At 43.6% G+C, this 20,189-nt stretch overlaps 1 protein-coding gene across 1 annotated transcript in view; it reads left to right on the top strand.

Moving 5' to 3' along the window:
- The first annotated feature begins 4,301 nt into the window (after positions 1-4,301).
- The window catches only part of LOC125020205 (hippocalcin-like protein 1), a 38,659-nt gene continuing 22,771 nt past the window's right edge, over positions 4,302-20,189 (top strand). The window contains exon 1 of the mRNA XM_047605513.1: positions 4,302-4,775. The gene's annotated coding sequence lies outside the window, so the exon portion shown is untranslated. The remainder of the gene's footprint in view (positions 4,776-20,189) is intronic.

Raw genomic sequence — 20,189 nt, 5'->3', positions numbered from 1 at the left:
GTTCGTAGCTTGTGTTGTACATCAGGTCCAACACCATCAGTGTTACGGCTGCTTATTGAAAGCTGTTATTTAATCTTTAATTTAGAATAACTATTAAGCCAAAGTAATTATTGCAGAAGTAAAACTTTTTAATTCTGCCTGTGTACCTCACATCTCACTCTGGTCAGCTAATTGGTGCAAAGCAACACACAGATGTTGTAAATTGTGAATCTGGGTGTTTATTCATTCATTCTCTGCTGCAAGGTAGAGCTGGAGCCATTCAAATAGCAGTTCATTGACATGCACAGCTATGGCCTGTTCAGAATCACCACTTAACCTACGCAGCATGTCTTTGGACTGCGGGAGGAAGCACAGGTACGAGGAGGCCCTGACATCTAGATGCTTAGAGGAGGTAAAACTTCAAAAGAGTCACCTGAGGTCGAGTGTTAATTAGAAAGATAGGGTGAGCAACGCAGGCTGATATTGTGCTGACTACCTTGATATTACTTTCAAACTAGCAGCAAATGAGCAAAGAGCTACAGTTCATTTTCAATAGAGGCCCAGCATTTGTTGTTATGTGATGGCTTACTATCAACGTCAACGAGAGCTTGAGCAACGCTTAAATGGGAACTGTTTTGTAGCTTTTGTTGCTGGGTGTGTGAACGCAGCATTAGTCAATATTTGCAGGACAGAGTCTGGATGTTCTGGTGTCACTTGACTCTTGCTCTGGATCTTTCCACAAAGACGATGGTAATCAATAAAAGCTTGTTTTTGCACCAGTCCGGAGACCCCTAGTGCACTATTTGAGACCTTGAATGCTCTTTACTACACGCCCGCTTATGCATCATTTGAAACCCATGCTGAAATTGTAATTTTCACTCCTGCCATCCTGCAGTGACATCTAATTCTGAATTTGATTTGTCCAGCCCCGTTGTGATTCCTTCTCCTCCAATCCACGGCTCTCAAGTGAAGATTTGTAATTCTGTTTAAAGGATTCATCACCACACACTGGTGACTGTGGCGAAGAGACAACGTGGACAATGTCAACGACGTGGTGTTATGTAAATGACTGTGGGCTAATGAGACATGATCATCACACGCTACAACGGTTGATTAAGAAGCTGCGGATCCTTTGTCTGAAATCCATCATGGCAGAGGCTGTCTTAGGAAATAGTTTTTGCCCCCTGCACATATATGCTCCCTTTAGGAATGTGTCGTTTTTAATTTTTCTGTCAGGGTAGCACTGGTTACGCTGGCCAGCTGTCTCTTAGATGAGCAGTCAAACTTAGTCCTGAGAGATCTGTCTGTGACTCATCTCCAACCTTTGGAACTAATAAAAAAAAATCTTCCCATGGCTCTCCGGAGCTCTGTGAGGTGTGACAAAGTACGGCTGATGTCTGGCTCAGATGGTGAACTTGGGTATGTGTGTACGTCCCTAAGAGTGTGCGGATGGGTCCTCAGCCAGTCCAATTAACACTGCCTTTTTTCTAACGCTCTGAATCACACCTTTTTCTTTATAATGTACGTGTGTGTGTGTGTGTGTGTGTGTGTGTGTGTGTGTGACTTACATTAAAAACAAAGAGGCTGCCCAACAGTAGTGAAGAGCAGTGTGTCCCTGTCCACCTGCATTTTTAATGTCCACAACAACAACAAAAACTGGGGTAGATAGGTTGAAAATAAAAAAAATAATTGAAATTTTATTTCACTGCATTACTACTTTTAGATTTAAAAATCAAAATTACATTACTTGTAAGTAAAGTATTCAATTCAACCTACCAGAAAAATCTTGTGTCTGAGGCGCCGTTCTCTCTTCTTCTGTCCAGTCACATGGATCCAAACAAAAACGGATTTCGACAATAAATGGGTTGAGTTGGGTCAAATGAGCCCAACCAGGGGTTTATCTATAAATGAACCTCTTTCAACCCCATTTACCCAATACAAAACAACCCAGCAATATGTTTGTAGTACCTCAAATAACCCAGAAATATGACCCAGCCTGAACAGAAATTTGTTTACAGAAACAACCCAGCAATTTTAAAAGTGTAACATTTGGATCAAAATCATTCAAACATAGACATTCCACGTATTCTGTTGTTGTGACATCTGTGTCTATCGATATTTCAAATATGGATTCTAGATAGATGCTTCATTTATCGTGTGAGAAATTTGGTAAACACCTTTGTGCTGACTGTGGAACTGAACACAGGTCCACTGCTATGCTCAACACTATAACAGCTCCTTCACCAAAACCACCTTAAAGCAAAGCAACAGTTTCTGGGTGCAACTTTATGAAACACAGCAACAAAAGAAAATAACGGCTCACAACTGCTACTCAGTTTTAAAGAGCCAGTCAATAGTTTTGGTTTGTTTGCCCCGACTGTACTGAGCATGTGCAACATGACTTCTGACTTTATGCTATGTGCTTGAACTCCAGTACGTTTACATTGTTTTACAGCCTTTTGTAGTAAGTGAAAAGGGTTTTCTGAGCTACAGCGTGTAGTGATGGAAACTACACGTTTTAATCACTCTAGTAGTACTTACTCCTCCTTTGTACTACATTTCAGAGGAAAATGTGATGGATTCATTTACTCACAATTAGACAATAGACCATATATCACGCTTTTCAAAACATGGCTGTGTGTATTTGAGATGCCACTTCTCATATGTTCGAGTTCTTAACCGCTCGACCGAAGAGTGACGATTCCCTTTGTCATCTCATCTCAAGTCATGTCAAGGTTTCTTTTCAAGGAATGTTCCTGTCATCCAATACCTCACAAAATGTCCAAGATTAGAAGAATCACAACATTGTGGCTCATTCTCCTCTCGTACATGGCCTCTCAGATTTAAACTGGTGTGGTGAATCTACTGTATTTAAAGCTATATTCAAACAGTGTACAGGTGCTTGCACACTGACGCTATTAACAATCAGATTTAATAATACAACTGTCAGAGGAAACCAGTGGTTTTCATTCTCTTTTTAACTAATACCGCCAATGATGCTGAAGTACTTTTAATAAAATAGGATCATTCACACAGGCTCTTTGTAATGCAGCATTTTTATATGTCTGTATTCATACTTTTAAGACACACTGAACTTAAAAAACAGTCAGATCAGGAGAGTATACATATACACTTACAGGTGTATTCTTCATTTAACACATAATGGCTATAGGTGCACATAGACCCACATTTTTTGCAGCACTGCCCACATTGAGTCTGCAGGTTGCTTTGCTAACACCATGTATACACCACGAGCTTCCAGGAAACCCAGTGTTTGCTCTGCATGGAGGACCTATTCACTCCAACCATCAGATCAAGTGTTTACATGGTTATTAGGTGCTATTGAACGGCTTAACAAAGGGTTTACATTACCTCTCTCAATCTGATTGAAATCCCTTTGGAGCAGACAGTGCCATCAGGCATAATGGTGATAGATTATAATTCTGTTTAGTAGTCAAATACTGGTGTCCTGCTGAATATATACAAGGCATAAAAGACGCATGGCCACCTGGAATTAGGATCCTAGAAAGGTGATGCACATTGGTTGCCTATTGATTGGAAAACACAAGTAGGATGAGGTCTTCCTTCTCTTTTATAAAGTGGTAAACTTAGCTGTGTATTTCGTTACTTCAAATAGAGGAGGATACCTATGATATCAGCAGAGGGCTGCAAGGTAACCAGGGATGAGTCACAGGCAAGTTCAGGAACATCTGTGATGTTTAATGACTGGTTCTGATTTGATGCGTTCAACAACAGCATAAATATCTATTCTAGCAACAGATTCAGGTACATACACAATATAATGCAGTTTTGGCATCTAACCAGACGTTTAAATAGCAGCAGATGCAAAGTTAGCCCAATAACAGCTATCACTATTGTTTAAGTATTTTGAAATAAGAGTATATAAATGTGTAGCAACAGCATATAGGGTATGTATATTGCAGTATGTGTGCAGAATAACAATAAGAAAGCCTAATGTAATCTTCCTTCTACCATTAAGACAAATACACTAGTGGTCAACGGAGTAATGTGGAGTTATTTCTCTCCTGGGACCATAATGGAACATTATGGTGATATTATACTGTACAGTGTGAACACTCATTTGTGATCCCTGCTCAGTCCTTCTTAGGCACAGAAACGCTATTATTACACACACGGTTCGCCATCATTCTGTGTTGTGGCACACACATCTATCTGTTTTACGAGAGCGAGAGGGAGAAGAGAGAGGGATAGAGTAGGAGGAGGAGGAGGAGGAGGTTCTGTGCGCAACGTCGGTGCCAATAGGCGCTGCGCTATCTAATTAAACCCCTACCACGTAATCCCAACGACACCATCCCCCCGTTTAAATCCACACCACCGGCACACCACTTAAACACACTGTCCTCCTCTTCTGTCCTGTCCCGTCCTGGCCACTGGAGGAGAGAAATAAAACAGCATCAGCAACAGCAGCAGCAGCAGCAGCAGCTCTCCACCGCAGCACCATCACTGCTGCCTCTAGCCCGCACGGTAACATGGTTTGCAGGATTCGGCTGCTGTAGCCACGGGACACTTAGTTAGTCACTTAGCCAGCGAACAGTGTGGATGTGTGCGAGCGTGCATTAAGAAGCGCCCAGCATAACCGCACGGAGGTCTGTCCCGCAACGCCGCTCAGCAGGAGCTCCGCAAGGAAGGCGTCCAGAGCGAGCCGAGCATCCCCGCATCTCTGTCTGCCGTCCTGCACACCGGCCCCGCTCCACCGCAGCAGGGATACAACTCTCTCTCTCATCCCGCCGGCACCAGCACCATCGCTTCATCGGGTAAGAGGGAGAGAGAGAGCGGATCAGCGCTCTCATGCACACACGCGCGCCTGGTCCGCCTAGATTATTAATGTTTCCTGTAATGCTACCGCTGGTGTAGGCTAATGAATACGGCTCCTGCAAAAGGCAGACGCTTTTGTTTACCCGCGGAAAGTGTGCGTCTTCCGGCCGCGCTGGTGATGATCAACCTGCCCGAGTGCGCGCGGGGTGCTGGAAACACGAGCGGTTCATTTCACTTCATAAATGAGGTGTTTATTTAAGTAGCAGTGTGGCTCTCGTACCGGCCCACAGAAATACAAGGAGTAGAAACATGTTTTCTTTCTTTCTTTCCTTTCCTTTTTTTTTTCGCATCAGCAGCCAATAGCGTGACAGCAGTGCAGGCCTGCCATTTTTTTATGAATGATCTTGACGCGGGACATGAGGAGAGGACGGAGGCGCATGGCGGGGCTCTGGATCTTCGTCCTCTCCGGCTGTTTTAGCTTGAAACGCGCTCATAGCAGACAGACAATGTTAAGTACGTGTGTTTGTGTGCGCAGAGCTTTCAATCAGCCACCTTCCCTCTGCATTATAAGCTCTCTCTGCGGTGTATTTCTTTATTAGTACAGGAGCCTGATGAGCTATGGTAACATCCTTGCCTCTGTGGCTGAGCATGAGGTTATCACTCTGCTTCATAGTGTTACTATCAGCTTTCCTGACCAATCTGTGTGCTCAGAAAGCAGCTGGGGGTCTGCAGAGATAGCCCACACCCTGCCATCTCCACATGTTTAGCCTTCATTTCATACTGGCAACTGGATAGTGGAGCTTCTCTTGCTTATTGGCAGTTGTGATAGGAATTGGATAAATTAAATCAGAGGCAGGGGCAGAAGCCTGGTGGCCCTCTTGGGCATCGAGAATGCTACGTTAAATCTCCATCTGCCACAGAGGTGTTCAGGACCTCTGCTCTGCTTTTCCGTGAAATCACAAGCCGGCCGGTGCCTGATTCGGGCTCCGGTGATAGCGTGATTCATTTCCGCCTGCGTTTTTGTCTTTCCTAAATGCCACTCAGCTGTTGCGCGTCTTCAGTATAATCTGTTTAGCTTGAACAAGTCTCCGTCGGGCTTGGGGTCAGGCGCCAAGAAATGAAATTTGTGCGGAGAGTCATCGCTGCCGGAATATTCAAAGGAGTCCCATGGGTGTCAGATCTCAGGGTTGCAGAGCCATTGTGTTCATTCCCTTCTTGTCATTTAGGGCCGCTAATAGTATAAAGGATGATGAAAGAGCCAATAATGTGGCTGTTAGGGCCTGATGCAAGGTTGGCTGAGAAAAATCGTAGCCCCCCCCCATCAAATTGAAATGCTTTTAGGGACGGTGTCCTGAGAAAACCTGCGCCGCTCCACTTCCTCAGGTTGTGAAACAGGTTGAATCCCACTGCTTGTGCTTTGGTTGGGGAGGAGCAGCATTTCGCCTGCATGGGCTAATGCCAGTCTACTTATTACATAAGAAGATAAATGTGGCTGGAGCACTGCTCTTGCTCTAACTTGGACTCAAAAGCGTAGCAAACAGCACACACAAACACTTCTAACTTGTATCCATACACATCAGAAGAGGTTTTAACCACGAGGGGCTAAGCACCTAGCAAATATATGTGTAGTGTAGGTGTTTTTCAATGGGGCAGGTGAGTTGTAGCGCAAAGAGCAAGCACAATAGTGTCATTATCATCTCATACTCTCTTCAGCAGTTATCTCATGCCTTTCTCCTGTGTTTACCACAGATGTCTCTGTGTGTTCCATACGGCAGGTTTTTACACTAACAGCCACAATGCAACCTCCCTTATATGCTTGACCTTGCTCTCATATGACACAGCTAGAAATTCTAGACAAGATGCCCCTGACTGCATGTATGGAATACATAAGAGCACAGCCTGAAAGTCACTTTGAATTAAGTTGCTTATATTGTTATGTGAACAACGCTCAGCAGTTCATCAGGTTAAGCATCTTGTATCTTCCTGTTTTCTCCCATAGAGATAAGTAGAACCTCTGAATGTTTCTGATGTCTCCCAATGCTCAGAAATCCAAAACCATCTTCCAGCAGCATGGTGGATGTTAAGGACTAGTGGCATTTCCTCTGAGGACAACTGCTTCGGAAATAAAGACATAATCATTACTAGCACAGCAAAGAGATGGATTTCAGTGTAAAATGGTTCTGTGGTTGGGTGGTATAACACACTAATGGTGGTAGTGGTGGAAATGATTCTGTTTATCCTTTGTGAGTGTTATGTTAATGAGCAAACACTGAGCAGCCACTTTCCCATAAACCATTAGCACCATAATTGTTATGTTGTTTTCCATTAGGTATTAATGTGCAAGAAACTCACAAGAAAATTCGCAAGAGCACAGAGTACAGTAGCGTGACAATCTGATACCACTGAGTATAATATTTCTATTCTTAGATGAGATTTGAAAAACATACATTCAAACTATATTCAAATGTTAGTTCTGGATGCTCGCTCACTCTCGATCGGTGTGCAGCAATGCAGGACTTCATCTAGCAACACATGAGCTCTGCCCAATCAAATCCAGGTTAGAAAAACAACCAAGACTTCTCACCAAAAAATGCTCAAACTCAGATTAGTTTGAGTTTACGTTGGACTGCATCTCTTACATTTGGAATTTTATTTACAATATATGTTTGCAGGGTTCTTTAAACAAGTTGACCAAGCTGTAATAGCACAGGATCCTGCATTTCCCATCACGCAACACGGTAGCATCTTTCAGTTTCGATGATGCTTCCTGGCTAACAAATGCCCATTTCTTTCAAACCCAGCACATGTTGTACAAGCTTTCAAAACACGTTTATACTGCTGACATCAGTGTGACATCGCTGGGGTTATGTTGTCATATTTGTTCCTCCCCTAAAGTCGTAGAAAACACATGAACATTGCTGCTGAGAATCTCTTCTTTCCCTTGTATTATTGTATCCCTTGTACTAAATTACACCCTAATACCTACACCCGGTCACGTGCAAATAGTTGCGTGCTACTTATATACCAAGGATCTAATAACAATCAGGGATTCTGTGTGTTTTCATGCTGTGTTGAGCTTGTGTGCGGCTCTGTTTTCATATGTAGGGGAGTGGGATGTGGACTGCATGGGTTAACACGAGGTCCGTGTTTCCCATGCCCGGCCCTGTAATCTGCCCTGATCCGACTTGGGAGGGGCGTCTCCCGCCTGTCAGATATCCAGTCTGGTAATGCCTGCGACATGGCTGGGAGAGCAGCTGCTCTGCTGGAGGTGGACGACTCAGAGGGGAAAAAAAACAAAGATTTTATTTTTCTTTTTTATTACAAATCAGCACAAATTATGCTGGATGTAGCTTAAACTTCAGTGTAGGTGTTGAGTTTGGTCCTGGTTGGTGCATAGTTCTCGGGTGAAGTAGTGAGAAAATACTGGCTGTTATTTCTGAATGTTCTCAGTTTCAGATAAAACAAATGACACGTGAACTTAATCAAGACATTATGCTTTGTAGGGAGGCCTAGCCGCTCCGTCTCCAAGGGATCCTAATCAGAAGACACTGGCCTGGAATAATTTGACTAGAGTATGTGACTCTTCCTTCTGTTTTCTAACAAAAGCACAAAAACAAATTAGAAGAGAGCAGCGGGGAGACAGAAAGTAAAGGAATAATATTAAAAAATATTTTGCATGCAAGAATACGTTTTGAGCTGCGGTCTTTAATAAAGGACAATAACTCTGCTATCTCTCCTCTGCTTTCCTCTCCTCTGGCCATTAGGAGGCTGAAAGGGCAACCGATTACTCCCAGAGCCCTGCACGCGGTTTGGCTAATGAAGCCGGGGAGAGGGGAGAAAAGTGTTTGTATGTGTTCTTTATCATAATGGGCCAACAGCTCTCGACTGATAAGGCGTGGTGGAGGGAACGCAGGCGAGCGCCATGTGCGTTCACCAGTACCTCCGCTGAGATCAAAACCTCCATCCCCTCCTCCTCCTCCTCCTCCATCTAGTCTCCACGTCTCTATCAAACCCTCAGAATCTTTCGGTTAAGTGATTTTTTTTCTCTCTCCATCGTCTCGCTTCCTCCCTCTACAAATTAGCTTTCATCTTTTTTCTTTTTTTGCAATTCAGCTCCTGTCCAGTTCAGACGGCTCCCTGAGAAATAAAAACTACTTTAATGAGCCCCGTTGCTGTAAGAAGCCGTGCGAAGCGAAAAAACAAAACTGCGTTCTGTTCTCCGCGACTTTTGAAGGGTTTCTACCTCGATTTAGTTTCCAGCCCTTATGCCTGAGTAGAATCTGTGGAGTTTTACAGAAGAACAACCACCAGCTGTGCCTCAGCCACGCAACTGTTAACAGAGAGATGGATGTTGCGCCTGTATTTCTTTTATTTCTTTATTATGTATGAGAGCCTGGATGCGTTCCACGCAGTGAGAGGGACAAGATAAAAGGTTCCGGGTGGCAAATTCAAACCTGTTTCATGCCCCGACAGTGTCAATTAAGCCCAGCGTTTTCTCCCTGTCGTCAGCCTCTCTTGCTGGGGCTCCCAGGGCAATAACAGAGGGCCAATCAGGAATAGCAAAATCGATCTGGCGCCGGCTGGCATGGATGCATTTACAAGCAGCCGTAATGACTGCAGACTCGTTTCTCCGGCTGCTGCCGGTGCAATCACATAGCAACCCTTTTTCTTTCTTTTCTTTTTTCTTTCCCGTGGAGCTGTGAGCAAAGAGAGCAGCATTACTCCGTGGAGTCTGTTTGATTGCCGTATGTGCTTCCTGCCTCTTAGGTCAAAGTGTGACACTCTTCTGATGTGGACTGCACTTGTTTGTTTGTGGAGATGCTTCTCATGGTTTGCGACTTTCCCCATGCTCGGTTTTTCCCTTCAGGTTGACGAGGTGTTATTGATGATGCTGCTGTTTGGCGGCTGTTGGTTTAAATTATGGCTCATCAGTTGGAGGAGGGGTCGCTCTTACTGATCGACGGGGGCCAGGGCTGAACCCAAACCCTGGAAAATGGCAGATATCACAGAGAGGTGGACGTCCTGCGGAGGGGGGACGTCCTCCCGTACCTCTAAAATTACAGTTAGTGAATGAAAGTGTACGGGTGGATTGTATCAGTAGAAAAGGTACTCGAATCTTAGCATTCTTTTTGGTCAGCAGCACAAAGACAAACTAGTATTTCTGGGCTTGAGGTTTTAAAATGTGCTAAAACCATCTGCTTTCAGTCTCTTTCTTTCTTCTCCACTGCCTCGGTCAACAGGTGAATACTACGAGGCACGAATGCAGATAAATTCACTGTGTCCTTGTGCTAATTTTATGGCCGCAATTATTTTTATTATCAGTGGAGTCGACGTTTAGCTTCTCACAAAATCAATTAATTGTTTAGTCCTCAAAATGTCAGAAAACAGGTCCAAGGTGGTGCTCTAAGGAGTCTTGTTTTGTCCAAAAACAAGACGAAGCAAGTGAGCAAAAAGGTGAAGCTTTTTCAGCTATAAAACGGTATTACAGAACCTTGTATTTAATCTAATCTAATAACCTAAGTATTTTCTTCAAATAAAATCAAAAAATTAAAAAAAATGAAAATCAAATCCACTGTCCGACTGTTGAATGTTTGCTTTTGCTTTTTAGTGTCATGTGTATCGAGGGCATAAGAGAAAAGCGAACTATTGTCTTTGGACCATCCTTGAAAAAATATGAATAATAAGTGTGTCCCCTTTTCCTCATAGTGGAGCACAGTCAGGCAATGACATGAATTTGAATGGAGTCAGTATTTGCAGAGGTACACTGGCATTTACTCTCTTTAGTAACTAATATGCAACTTTAAAATCCAACATGGCAATTAAAAAGTAAGCTCCTCCTCCAAACGGGGCTAGATGTCTGCTGTGACCTTTAAAGATGATGTGCTTGGTAGTCAGAGGGAAATATATGCTCTCTATTTGTGTCACTCACTCGGTTGAAAATACTATAGCATTCCATCATGGACAAACATGTATACAAAAGTATTTTTTCTGGTAATAATACAGTAATAGTTAATATGGTGCATTATAGTCCTCATTTATTAACTTGTCATTTAATGGCTAACCCAAACCCCTAACCCACCTGGACCAGTAGCCATGGCTAGTTACTTCATTTCCCTTTATAGATCGTTGGTCCTTTGCTTCACTGGTAAACATCATCATCATCATCAGATCTCCTGCATCCCGGCTCCCTGCTCCCCTCTGCTGCGGTCATTTCTTGTATCACCCCTCAGCGCTTCACTCTTGAAAAAAAGGGGGAGCGTGACATGCAACCAACATCTAATGATGCCAAAAACCTAAAAGGCCAGTTACCCCATCTGTCCCATATGCATTAATATTGACTCCATCTGTTTGCTATTTGTAAAAAAAAAAAAACAAAAAAACAAAACATCCCAGTGTAATGAAGTTATTATCAAGCAGCAGGCGCCAGGGTCACAAAAAATGAAGCCAATGCGGAAGTGCAGTTCCTCTAATGGCCACTCGAGACTGAACCCAACAAGTCAGTTTCTATCGACCTCCATGATATAATTCCAAACTTTACAGCAGAAATGAACAGTGAAAAATATAATGCTTTCTACAGCTAACTGAACCATTATATGCTCAAAGTTATGTGTGGCGTGGCCGCTCTGATTGACAAGTGGGCGCCCTCACAGATAACCAGCTGTCTGCCGAGACGCCACCTGCCTCAGCTCCACTCACATTCCAACCCAAACCAATTCTGGATTAACCTGGTACAGCCAAGATGGTGAAGGCCAATATCATCCATATTGAGCTTTAAAAGCACCCTTCATGGCATCTATGCTGGACATCTCTACATGCAGTCAACGACTATTCCTCAGATTGGGAGCAGGCTTATTCAGTGCACCTGCTGGTATGGGCATCCAGGATATCAGTCCACCTCATTATCCTTCCACATGTGGAGAGACCTGGACTTGATTTCCACCATGCTATGAAAGAAAAGTTGAAATGAAATGCAAAACCAAGCTCATACAACATGCAGTATGATGACATATTTGCATACGCCAGCTGACTTTTCCATGCTCCTCACAGCCTTGGATAGACACCGTCTCTCTCTCGTTTACATGCCCCAAACAGTGAATTCGCAGGCAGATCAGAGGAGAATATGAACGAGACATGATACGTGATACAGCAGATTGTGTTCACCCGCCTGGATAATAGTTCTCACTGATTAGTCGCCTTAATTGTCTCTTTGGAGAATACACTAATGCTGGGATTATTGATTGCTTTCGAGGATGTCCTATTTCACACGTTGGTACAGTCTTGACAGTGTTTTCTGGTCGTCGTAAGTCTTAAGAACAGCTGTTACTGCACACAGTCAAAGAATAACTCTAAAATCACGCGTCGTGTCTGTTTTTCATTCTTTTTAGTGGTTGACTTGCTCCTTATGTTTTCTCTCAAGTTCATGTTTTTTTTGTTTGTCTGACGTGAAACGTCAGTATCCACACATTCTCGTGAGGATCCAGCTGTGCAGGAGCTAACTTCAACACGTCCTCTGTCCTTTTTTTTGTCAAGCACTTGAACACACCGTTTTCTTTTTTTGACTTTGCCATGTTTTCCAGCGAGGCGCATGCTTGACAGGCAACTCTTCATCACACATGTACTACATACTACCGATTATATCATGTGCATGCAGGCAGGTTTTTAGCAGAGATGCAGCTAGCCAAAAGGTGAGACAGGCAAATGCTAGGGGCCCCAGGTCAGAAGGGGGCCCCCAGAGGACTGGAAAATGTTAAGCTACAGCGAAAGCTAAATTAAGCAGGTTATGCACTGTGGAGCACATGGACTTTATTCATCCTCATAGGGAAACTAACAATAACAAGTGCTTTATATCTAGTTAAGAGAACAGGAAAAGGGAATAAAAATAGACACAAAAGATATAAAGTTGAAAACTAGATAATGAGCAAATGCGGTGAGTTTAACAATACTTCAAATTTCTTTGTTGTTTAGAGTATTTCAATTAGAGTTAAATTTACAAACATGGATCCAACACATTCTAATCCTAAACCAAGCCACTGTTCCTTTTCTTTGTGGTGACATTACTCACTGAATGACAAGCTAACTTTGCCCTAAGGTAATAACATTAAAGTCACTGAGATTACAGAGTATTTTATCTCAAAATGCATAATATCATATATGTATGGAATGATTTTTCGATTCAAAAGCTAGCTGGATTTTTGCTGCATTTAAACAAGAACAGATAAGCGGAAATGGCACTTTTGTGCATTTATTTTGAGATGTAATTAAATGGTGCACAGTTATTGTGGAGATTGCAGGTATGTGAAATATAACTGAATCGCACTTTGTTATTGTCAATAAAATGACAGGATTTCTTACCACCCAGACACCCAGGTGTGGTAAAGAGTCACACTTCCAGTAGTTGTGATCCACAGCTTCTTGGTTAAAATAAGAAACTCTGGGAGCTGCTAACCAGTGAGGATGTGATTCTTTGCTGGGTATCAGCAGATATGATGTGTGAATTTCACAGCTGAGCCTTCCGGAGACGAGGAGGGAGTATGTGGAGCAGCAGCGTAAGAGAGAGACTGCAAGCAAGACACAGGGAGTTGTCTGAACGTGTGATCTTTCCATCAGGGCCCAGAGCGAGCCCCGCTGCGCAAGTCACGGCACTGCATTGTGGTAGTATATCTCCATCAGGTAGCTCGCGGGGCGCTCAGTCGGTGCGACACGATCTCCTCTGAAGGGGAAATTCTCGCTGAGCTGGCGCTCTGCCTCCCTGACAAAAGTCGGGGCGTATTGGGTATTTTTAGATACTTTGTCTCTTTTCATTCCCAGTGCAGGAAATTTGAAAGTGAGACAGCTGTGATGCGGTGAGTGGCCGTGGCGTGCTTTTCCAGTCACGCCTTGTATCCCTGTCACTGAGGCACGAGATTTAGGTTGTTTCCCAAGCTTTCTCTGCCTCCCTGCATATCATATGTCGCATGCCTCAGCCTTATTTGGCAATTCAAGGACCTTTATACATACCCCGGGTTCCATGACGTAGCATTACTCCAGCTGTTAAAATATCGTCACACTGTCTGACTTGAGTTACACATTATAATTCCTTTTGAGCAAGCTGCTCAATGCATTTACAGATCAAATCAAAGAAGCTGCACAAAATAAGCACAACAGAGTGATTATAGCTGAGAGAACGCGCAGTGGAGGCTAAATCCTCTTTATGTAAGTATATTTCGGAGCCATGTCCTTTGCCTTATATTGATGTAATGACTTTTTGGCAATGCTCCCCCCCACAAGCACACAAAACTTCTGTGACAGAGATACACATCGGAGACCCAACCGACGTAATCGCCAAGTGGAACACACCAAAGGGATTTGTGCGCTTATTCTCAGGACGATTTTTCATCATGCAAAGATGAAAAAGATTTCTTCTGAAGAGCAGCCAAAGACGTGAACTGTAAATATAGAGTATTTATTCGCTGTGTGTGTGTGTGAAATGAAGCAATATGGCCCCCACGCACCCATCCCTCTCTTCCGCATATGGGATCCGTAAACAGAAGCGCCAGCAGAATTATGGGGATTTTTATAGATTCATTCAGTGCATTAAAGGAGTCACATTCTGAAGGATGTGTGATCACCGTGTTGCATGCGAGGTGGAACCTAGCCAAGAAGTAAGGAGATGTGGGGGGTGCTCACCGGGTGATTGGCAAACGGCACACACTGCAAAGGATGTCTGCAGGAGAGGCACGATAAATGGCAAATGAAGGGAGCGGGCGACAGCGAAAGGAGGGCTTCGGAAATGAAGTGGAAAGCTAGAGAGGGGAGGACAAAAAGCGAAAGGGGTCGCAACCTTGTCGTCAGTGTTTGTGACAGCGAGCAGCTGGAAAAGACTGATGCTCCTGCCTCTCCCATCTGCCTTTCACACCCCCTCCACTCTTCGGCTCCACATGATCAGAGCTCTCCTCTTTGCTTTTTCTCACTGTAATGTCACTCTCTTTCTCTCTGTATCATCTTTTTATTTCGCCCTTCTTTGGATGGGTCTTCCTCGCTACTGACACTCGTGTTTTCCTGCCTCATTTTATCACCCTCAAATCTTGGCCCTGCCAGGGATGTCACAGTGCAATTCATTTTCCACCGTTCTCAATATCAAATGTGACCAAAAAAGGATCCAAACATAAACTCTTAGAGTTTGGCCAGAATAAAAATTATCATCGTAGACTATGAGCAGCGTCATTAGCCTTAACATATTATCGTTATCGTTTGTGAGTGTGAATCAGAAACAGTCGAGGAGCGACTCCATATCTACTGGATTCCTCAACTCTGCAGGGTATTGAGGCTGGAAAACCAGGCCAGGCCACAGAGTCAGTGCAATTTAAGATGCGTCTTTTGAAATCTTCATCTGATAGCACAGTTTTCCCACGTCATGCATACTAGCTCTGGTATGCTCCAAGCATGGCCATGGCCAGCGGCTCATTTGCAACACATGGAATGGGTGTTCACTCCTTGTTTGCTTTCTTTTGCATAATACCGCAAGATAGGCAAAGGAAGGGAGTGTTTTTTGTCAAGAAGACTTGTAAATAGGCTAAAAAGGGACTGTTAGATTATAGAGCTGTAAAGCTGCCCAACAGGATTTGTCGTATTGGCCAATGCCCCTTGTTCAGTCACATAGCCTGGAGTTATATTCCATTGCTTGATTGAAAACTTGTAGATGTGCCATCAAAACATCTTGATCAATGCTGTTCTCAAGCCTTATTACAATCTCTTGACAACTGACATGGGCTTCGTCGCCTCTTTTGATTTGGTTTTCTCCTCACTTGTTTTCACTACAGTGAGAAAAATAGATATAGCAGATACAAATAAGCCAATAGAAATCTTACATACTCTATGTAGGTACAGCTACGCTTGCAGCCATCCACAGCAGGATGTAGCCTGACGCAGGCAAAGAAAAAATGGCTTAGGACTCAACTCAAAAAACATGAAGAACGCTATAACAGACCTCACTAGATCCTAAATTGGTCAGTTATCTGTGAGATGATCCACAGAGGCCCCTCCCCTCAAGCCATAAGACCCAAAGGCCCCCACTAACAATATTCTGTTACGACACCACAGATCACCCTCAGAAGACCCATGCCCACTCTCTGATGAGTGAGAACACAACAGGCACAATGGGAACCTACACAATATTAGGAAGGTGGTCATAATCTAATGCCTGACCGTATATAACTAAGCTAAATTTGGTGCAACAAATTGCCGCTCCTGGATGCTCCTTCAAAAACTGTTTTCTGATAGTTTTTGCAAAATCCTTGCTCTTGTTTATTGAAGCAAAAGAATGATGGCATGGAAAGTCTATCTAAAGGAAAATGGGTTTTCTATGTCCAGTTAGATTCTCTTAAACTGTGAAAGTGGCCCATCTTGCCGAACCCAGCGATGCCCATGTAGTTGTGTGTAGCTGTGTGTAGCTTTTTTCTCGCTCACTTTCTCATCACAGAACAATCCTTGACCTGAATAAGCGAATAATTGCCTCCAGCAGCCAAGGAAGGAAGTTGATGCTGGGAGAATAATTACCATCTTCATCTTGGGAAGTGTGAGTCCCTGCAGTGTGTGTGTTTTAGCGCTGCGTTATCCCTGCACGCCGTTGTGAGCATATCTTTGGGGCTCCTGCTGCTGTGCTGCTGTCTGGGATGTGAACTAATGTACACTTTGGTGCCTCGAAAGCCCTTCACCCAGGAGGCCCATCTCTGTAAGGGATGTCCCGTTTTTGAGATCCCCTGGAGAGGTTAAAAAAAGTGCAATAACCCTTAAAGTACTTAGCGCCTGTGGGACAAGTCACTTCCCAGGCAACGTGATACTGCTGGCAGGTTGAAAGGAGAGAGGTTTGATTCCATGTCCTTTTTAATTTGCCCTTACAGTATCATTTACGGTGGAGCTACAACTAAAGAGCCAACCACAAGCTTTTCAGCCTGTTAAAGATGAACATTAATAAATGAACATTAGAGTAATTGCGTTCATGTAGTCAGGTTTCTTCTTACTCTAGTTCTTTGAATAAAGCTGTTACAGTTAAGGAGTTGCACTTAAATCTGTGAGGTGTACATGGATTAAAGCCTCACTACTACCTGCTAGCTTCTCTAAGTAGCCAGGCATATGAACCCATTTGTATGTAGTGTAGTAACGAGAAGAAAGACCAGAGGGTCCGGGTTTGGCGGTCCTGTTGCCAGTTTGCGTTGGCAGAAGCAGGACAGAAAGATCTAGAGCAGTGATACCAAGGGAGCACAGGCAGCAACAAGCTAGGCCCAAGGCACTTAGCAAAGATCAAGGACTGTTCAAAAACGACAAACTGACATTGGAAACGGTTTAGAGGGGACAATGGGTGATGGATCAAGGAGGAGGAGGGGGGAAAGAAAAGGGAAAGGGTAAAGGAGAGGAGAGGGAAGACGGGGGTTGTATGTCAGCAGATCGATTGCAGCTAAGGATAGAACTATGTCTTTCACCACAGTGACAGGAATAGCTGCACTCGTGACTCCTTAGGGGAATCTGTGGATGGTAAAGATTTGTATAGGGGACAGACCCAATGTCTGTATTATATTATGTTGGCCTTGAATGGGCTGAGTACACATTTTTCAAACCAACCATGCCCCCCTTGACCTTCTGGCAAGAATTTGAGCAACCGTAAGTCTTTGTCATAAAGCCCTTGAAAATCTAGTATTTGTGTATTACCTGAAATCTTGGTGAAACGTTGGAAAACCACATCACCATGTGCTCTTTATTTAGATGTTAACATGGAAACTCCAGGAACTGCATTGGTTTAATCAGATTTTAAGATGTGAATGGTGCTAAACTCTAATTGGTCCACTGTAGCACGTGACATTATACATTTTAGTTAGCCCCACCCAGTTCAAACCAGGAAGAACAAGAAAGAAAAGACAGATACATAATTTTCTTAATTTATATAAGAACAGTTTTTGTGCAAAATGCCTACTGTATAATGACTACATTGTCATAACAAGGATCTGAGAAATATTTGGTAGAACCTTTAATTTTTTCATTTGTTCAGTTTATTGCTACGGTGAGCGACTTTTAGCATTGTAGCTCATCCCATGGTGGCTGAAAACCACTATTGTGAGCTTATTTGATTCATGAGTCATCTCTGCTTTATGTTCAGTGATGTCCTTGTGCGTGTCATAACATAGATGAGAAGTGTTCCAATAATCTGCCTATACTTCCCGGGTAGCGTCATGGCAATTGCACAATAACATTAGCCTGGTACAGTCAGAAATTATCAGAATACGACTCCGGGAACGCTCCATTTAGATTTCATTATGTGGCGAGTTTCAACTGATACTGAGAAAACAAAAGGCCTAGTCCTACAGGCAACCCAGCAACACAAACAAAACTCTACAGCGTTCAGAGGGCCTGTATGACGTTTCATTTTCTGTCCATCGCGACATTAAATCCGTGCAAACAAGCTGATTGAAAAAGTTGTGTGGGTGGGGGAAATTGACTGGCTTCTGGCCTGTATTAGCATGTTAGCGTGGAACTAAACAGTTTTAGAAAAACTATGATAGTGTGGCTTTTTAAATGATTCCAAGTTGCCTGAGAGCATATCAGAGAATGGCCACGAGCCGTGTTATTGTATTGTCTTAAATTATGCCCACGTGTGTGTCTCAGCTGCTGAGGTCAAGTTGTCTCCAAGAGGAAAAGGAGTGAACGGCTTCTAATATAACAAGCTGTCTGACTGGAGGGCCACAATTCGGCCTGTCAGCAGCTGAGCCTGCCTGTCTTCAGTTTGCACAGTGTGCAGCAGACACTATGGATTTTCATATATTATTATGCTCAGGCCCTGCGCTAGAATTACACACTAGCTAAAGGTCATAGCACTGCACGGAGCAGATACTGAGGCGAAAACAGACGGAGGGAGGAGAGGGAGGGTGAAAGAGGAAAAAGTGGCATTAATTATCCATCACTGCTCCACTTGTTGTGTTTAATCTCTCCTTTCCTTTCTCTGTCTTTCCTTTCTCTTAATCCCCAACCTTTATCGAATGAAACCTAACCTTGCAAACATTTTCCACACAGTCTCACATATGGTGTAATCACCAAAAGGAAAAGCGTGACTCCCTTTGATGCACCAACTGTGCAGGCACTCTGCGCGCCGTCTCCCCGAACGTGGCCCTTCCCACACAAACACATGGCGTGCTACGGCCGGGAAGCTAACTACAGCCTCCCCTGCTGCGAATGCACGGACAGATGCAGAGCTGACCTGAGCCGTATGCTGGCTAACACAAGTCTTCCTCAAAGCAACAGCTTGGAGTGTTCATGGCACTCAACCAAACGCTCGAGTCCCTGCCCTCATCGAGTAACGTATTAATGTGCCTTTGTCATTAGCTGAAATACACCCTCTGAAAAATCACCACCATAATGGCAGCCCACTCTTTCCTGTTTGTGAACATGAACCATACTTTTTTTTTATAGTACCTCAGCCACCTCAGACATTTGCATGCAGGAAATTAACAGAATAAACAGCGGCAGGTGCATTTAAAGATCTACTGTGATTTGTGTTGCGAGAAGGGAAAAGGTTTGTGCGGCTACAGAACTGTCTTGAGCGCAAATTGCTTTTGTCTTCAGCTCTGCAGGACACACGCTTCTCATATCTGAGTTCACTGCCGTGCATTTGTACGTAACAGTGCCTCAGACGTGGAGAGAGCAGAGCAGCTACAAGACCAAACTGGTTAACAAATGTGTCCTGGCTGCACGGTGAAATTTGTGTTATCGACTGCGAAGATGAGCTTCCCGGTGTAAATATTTCATAGAGATCTGCAGCTCGGATCCTTCCCACCATATTAAATAAATAAAAGAATCCTTTCTTTTTCCCTCTGGTATCAACTGGTTCATGCCTCTGCCCTGCAAGAACAATAAATAATATGTGTGCACTTTCATATGCTGACATATGTGGGCATGTACACATTTGATTTTGTTTTCTCTCTGATTAAATATTAAAGACATGGTTCGGAGAAGACTTTCAGAAGATAAGGAGACCTTAGACTAAAGTGGAATGTGAATTCCTCTATTCTCAGTGTGGGAATAGTGTTACCTGCGTGACTGAGAGACCCTTAAATAGACCCAGATTTACCGGCAGAAAATTGATCTGTATTTGTTTGTCGCAGACCCGAAGAAAAGGATACACGAGAGGTGCTTGAAGTTTTCAGTCACGTAATTGAGATTTTTACTCCAAGATGGAGGACATTATTCCTTGTCTTTGTGACCCAGATGGAAATAGATGGAAATAGCTTTGCCCCCCTAAATGAGGTCAGCCTCCTTCCAGATAGAGGTCTGAGTTCCTGAAAAGAGGTCTACTCTGGTTTTGTGAGGACGGCAAGGGCTTCCAGAAGAGTTGCATTCAAAAAAAAAGTCCTTAGCTTTTATCACTTCAGATAGAACCAGCAAGTGAC

Source organism: Mugil cephalus, chromosome 14, assembly GCF_022458985.1.
Source record: "Mugil cephalus isolate CIBA_MC_2020 chromosome 14, CIBA_Mcephalus_1.1, whole genome shotgun sequence".
Lineage (NCBI taxonomy): Eukaryota > Metazoa > Chordata > Actinopteri > Mugiliformes > Mugilidae > Mugil > Mugil cephalus.
Note: the sequence above shows the minus strand (reverse complement) of the source record. Positions and strands in the feature narration are given on the sequence as shown.